Genomic DNA, 6,000 nt, shown 5'->3' on the forward strand with positions numbered 1-6,000 from the left:
CTATATACTAAAGAAATTCACAACACAAGTTATATCAAGAAAGCAAGCTGTACCCAATCAATGCAGCCATCGATTAGACCAAGAGCATCGAGAGAATACCACTATCAAAATTAAGATTTCTCTTTTACCCATTAATCATTAGAAGTGAAAGTCCAGAGGACGTTTATCCCAAAAGATGAAAGCAAATAAAGTCCTGAATACAGAGCTCCTATGTTAACAATACCTACAGCATACTAGTAGTCATACCCTATCTGCCCCAAGTAGTAAGCCAGGGTTTACCATACATCATGAAGCCAAGTAGATTATTTAGTACATAAGCCACAGGTTCAGATGTGTAACCATTCTGATGAGATCAGATAACGGCATGTAGTCTGTACAAGTAATGCATATTCCACAAGCATTTATCTCTTATGTGCTATGTAATCATTAGTGAAAAGCAAAGGGTTTTATAATAGAGCTCCATTATCCAAATTAAAGACATTGTGCAACCATATCAGGTAAAAACAGAAATTCAAATATACATGGCACCTGTGAAGAAGGCGCACCGATCATATAGTAAGCAATAGAGCCATGATCACAAAACATACCCAAAGGGCTAAGTGAGGGACCTGAGCTTAAAGCAATACACAAGCAGACTAGTGAGTGTGTGCCACTCACCCCAAATTTGTCTTGATTTATAGCAAATCCTCAGTCGAGGCATCTTCATGCATCAGCAGCCCATGTGGCCTCTCATCATTGCAGGCATATAGTGGAGCCTTCTATAGAGCTGTCCAAAAGCAAAAAGGGCACCATCATCTTCTCTGTGTAGTGTTACCCATCTCCTCATTCTAGAGCCAGAGTTAGGTTTAATATGATAACAATAAAGTTACTCAAATTGTGTTAACCAATAAGTTATATTTTGGGACTCCTCCAAGTCAAAGTATAAAGCCTGGTGCCCACATTAAAGTAAAAAGGTTATCCCAAGCAATAAATAAGAAAGGTTTGACATTATGAGACAGGTATGATGTGTGTATTGTGTGTGTGTGTGTGTGTTCTATAGCAATAAAAAGCCAAACTCATTTATGGTCTCCAGATGAAAATCTTCAAGAATGATTTCTTGGAGTTACTTAGTGGTTTATGTGAGCACGATCCATCTTTTAGAGACGTCTGGCACGCTGTACGCGAAGCTAAAAAGAAATCTCAATTCATACCAGAAAATGAATAAAACAGAAATTCTAGCCTTTAGTCATTAAGTGACCCAATATAGGGTTAAAGAACATGTTCAACACTACCCACAAGTTCCCAAAATTCTATGAGAAACAGGTTAGAAAATTCAAGGGTCCAATAAAAACCCTTAGTTTAGAAAAATATTAGGTAGCAAAATTGTATAAGTTAAGAAAGATATAGGGGTGTGTTTGTGTACCCACCCCTGACCCGGGCATAGGCTCCGCAGCACAAGTGGAGCGATAGGCTACCACTTGCGTGGATAGCCTATTGCCCACCAAAAGATATTGATGCGTGAAGACTGAGTAGAATGGGAAGCCTTAGTTAGGCTCTTTGGCAAGGTTTGCCATACATATATATTCCAGTTGGAATCCACTGGCTATGTTGCCAGGTAAATGTAGTGACCTGCATGTAAACCGTTAAACAGAGAAGGAAAAGAGTATTTTTGAAGGTAGAGACCACCTATAACTAGCCCACCAAAGGCACTATGGCCATGAGTCAAGCTCCAACCTCAATCTAAACAAGCAATTATATCTTTAAGACTATCAGCCAGAGGCACATTGATGGCGAGAATTGTTTGAAGACTTTCCTTATCCTTATCTAGCTCAGCCAAAATCTTAACCCAATCATTAAAGAACAGGAGTTGTAGAAGAGAGCCATGTTGGCACTGCTCTTCTGGAACTGAGGACACGATAATATCTTGTGCTTCTTCGGTCTTGATGCATGCCAAAACATGCTGGCAGGCTTTTGACGGTGAATGGTCTCAGGAGGAATCTCTGACCCCCTGAAAAGGGGTAAAATCTATGAGACATAAAACATAGTGTTAGTCAAAATAAAGGTACTGTAGAAGCTACACTTCCTAAAACCAGCCAACATAAGGGCACCACGGCAAGCTCCAACCTCAATCGGCATACAAGTCAATCTTTAAGACTATCGGCTAAAAGCACAATGATAGCGAGAATTGTATAAATACGGCTCAGGTATAAAGAGTTTGAGTATGAGTATGTGGACTATCTCCAAAGAGAGTAGCCCCTATAGCTAGAGTGTGTGTTTTTGTTTTGAACATAATACAATACCCTACAGCTGAATACCAAATTCAAAAGACACTCTATACTCAAGATATGAATGGAAACATGATATATTTCATCATCTGTGTAATACGTCATGTTTTTGGAGCACTGAGTGTCTCAAGTAAAACTTCAAGATGAGATTTAGATCTAGTGAGAGAAAAAAAACACAACAAGCCGAGGCAGATCCTCGGCAGAGAGAAACCCTTTTTCACACATGCAATCCGGAGAAGGTGAGTCCTGTTACCTACATCCATACAAACAGACAAACAAAAGTGTTAGTCTAGATGTGTTTTGCAGGTGTCAGGGGTCTCAACCACCTCTCATCAATGTCACTCAACACTACACATGTCATAGGTCTCTATATACTAAAGAAATTCACAACACAAGTTATATCAAGAAAGCAAGCTGTACCCAATCAATGCAGCCATCGATTAGACCAAGAGCATCGAGAGAATACCATTATCAAAATTAAGATTTCTCTTTTACCCATTAATCATTAGAAGTGAAAGTCCAGAGGACGTTTATCCCAAAAGATGAAAGCAAATAAAGTCCCGAATACAGAGCTCCTATGTTAACAATACCTACAGCATACTAGTAGTCATACCCTATCTGCCCCAAGTAGTAAGCCAGGGTTTACCATACATCATGAAGCCAAGTAGATTATTTAGTACATAAGCCACAGGTTCAGATGTGTAACCATTCTGATGAGATCAGATAACGGCATGTAGTCTGTACAAGTAATGCATATTCCACAAGCATTTATCTCTTATGTGCTATGTAATCATTAGTGAAAAGCAAAGGGTTTTATAATAGAGCTCCATTATCCAAATTAAAGACATTGTGCAACCATATCAGGTAAAAACAGAAATTCAAATATACATGGCACCTGTGAAGAAGGCGCACCGATCATATAGTAAGCAATAGAGCCATGATCACAAAACATACCCAAAGGGCTAAGTGAGGGACCTGAGCTTAAAGCAATACACAAGCAGACTAGTGAGTGTGTGCCACTCACCCCAAATTTGTCTTGATTTATAGCAAATCCTCAGTCGAGGCATCTTCATGCATCAGCAGCCCATGTGGCCTCTCATCATTGCAGGCATATAGTGGAGCCTTCTATAGAGCTGTCCAAAAGCAAAAAGGGCACCATCATCTTCTCTGTGTAGTGTTACCCATCTCCTCATTCTAGAGCCAGAGTTAGGTTTAATATGATAACAATAAAGTTACTCAAATTGTGTTAACCAATAAGTTATATTTTGGGACTCCTCCAAGTCAAAGTATAAAGCCTGGTGCCCACATTAAAGTAAAAAGGTTATCCCAAGCAATAAATAAGAAAGGTTTGACATTATGAGACAGGTATGATGTGTGTATTGTGTGTGTGTGTGTGTGTGTGTTCTATAGCAATAAAAAAGCCAAACTCATTTATGGTCTCCAGATGAAAATCTTCAAGAATGATTTCTTGGAGTCACTACGTGGTTTATGTGAGCACGATCCATCTTTTAGAGAGGTCTGGCACGCTGTACGCGAAGCTAAAAAGAAATCTCAATTCATACCAGAAAATGAATAAAACAGAAATTCTAGCCTTTAGTCATTAAGTGACCCAATATAGGGTTAAAGAACATGTTCAACACTACCCACAAGTTCCCAAAATTCTATGAGAAACAGGTTAGAAAATTCAAGGGTCCAATAAAAACCCTTAGTTTAGAAAAATATTAGGTAGCAAAATTGTATAAGTTAAGAAAGATATAGGGGTGTGTTTGTGTACCCACCCCTGACCCGGGCATAGGCTCCGCAGCACAAGTGGAGCGATAGGCTACCACTTGCGTGGATAGCCTATTGCCCACCAAAAGATATTGATGCGTGAAGACTGAGTAGAATGGGAAGCCTTAGTTAGGCTCTTTGGCAAGGTTTGCCATACATATATATTCCAGTTGGAATCCACTGGCTATGTTGCCAGGTAAATGTAGTGACCTGCATGTAAACCGTTAAACAGAGAAGGAAAAGAGTATTTTTGAAGGTAGAGACCACCTATAACTAGCCCACCAAAGGCACTATGGCTATGAGTCAAGCTCCAACCTCAATCTAAACAAGCAATTATATCTTTAAGACTATCAGCCAGAGGCACATTGATGGCGAGAATTGTTTGAAGACTTTCCTTATCCTTATCTAGCTCAGCCAAAATCTTAACCCAATCATTAAAGGACAGGAGTTGTAGAAGAGAGCCATGTTGGCACTGCTCTTCTGGAACTGAGGACACGATAATATCTTGTGCTTCTTCGGTCTTGATGCATGCCAAAACATGCTGGCAGGCTTTTGACGGTGAATGGTCTCAGGAGGAATCTCTGACCCCCTGAAAAGGGGTAAAATCTATGAGACATAAAACATAGTATTAGTCAAAATAAAGGTACTGTAGAAGCTACACTTCCTAAAACCAGCCAACATAAGGGCACCACGGCAAGCTCCAACCTCAATCGGCATACAATTCAATCTTTAAGACTATCGGCTAAAAGCACAATGATAGCGAGAATTGTATAAATACGGCTCAGGTATAAAGAGTTTGAGTATGAGTATGTGGACTATCTCCAAAGAGAGTAGCCCCTATAGCTAGAGTGTGTGTTTTTGTTTTGAACATAATACAATACCCTACAGCTGAATACCAAATTCAAAAGACACTCTATACTCAAGATATGAATGGAAACATGATATATTTCATCATCTGTGTAATACGTCATGTTTTTGGAGCACTGAGTGTCTCAAGTAAAACTTCAAGATGAGATTTAGATCTAGTGAGAGAAAAAAAACACAACAAGCCGAGGCAGATCCTCGGCAGAGAGAAACCCTTTTTCACACATGCAATCCGGAGAAGGTGAGTCCTGTTACCTACATCCATACAAACAGGCAAACAAAAGTGTTAGTCTAGATGTGTTTTGCAGGTGTCAGGGGTCTCAACCACTTGTCATCAATGTCACTCAACACTACACATGTCATAGGTCTCTATATACTAAAGAAATTCACAACACAAGTTATATCAAGAAAGCAAGCTGTACCCAATCAATGCAGCCATCGATTAGACCAAGAGCATCGAGAGAATACCATTATCAAAATTAAGATTTCTCTTTTACCCATTAATCATTAGAAGTGAAAGTCCAGAGGACGTTTATCCCAAAAGATGAAAGCAAATAAAGTCCCGAATACAGAGCTCCTATGTTAACAATACCTACAGCATACTAGTAGTCATACCCTATCTGCCCCAAGTAGTAAGCCAGGGTTTACCATACATCATGAAGCCAAGTAGATTATTTAGTACATAAGCCACAGGTTCAGATGTGTAACCATTCTGATGAGATCAGATAACGGCATGTAGTCTGTACAAGTAATGCATATTCCACAAGCATTTATCTCTTATGTGCTATGTAATCATTAGTGAAAAGCAAAGGGTTTTATAATAGAGCTCCATTATCCAAATTAAAGACATTGTGCGACCATATCAGGTAAAAACAGAAATTCAAATATACATGGCACCTGTGAAGAAGGCGCACCGATCATATAGTAAGCAATAGAGCCATGATCACAAAACATACCCAAAGGGCTAAGTGAGGGACCTGAGCTTAAAGAAATACACAAGCAGACTAGTGAGTGTGTGCCACTCACCCCAAATTTGTCTTGATTTATAGCAAATCCTCAGTCGAGGCATCTTCATGCATCAGCAGCCCATGTGGCCTCTCAT

Source organism: Cibotium barometz, chromosome 19, assembly GCF_041138505.1.
Source record: "Cibotium barometz isolate CiBa-2024 chromosome 19, ASM4113850v1, whole genome shotgun sequence".
NCBI lineage: Eukaryota > Viridiplantae > Streptophyta > Polypodiopsida > Cyatheales > Cibotiaceae > Cibotium > Cibotium barometz.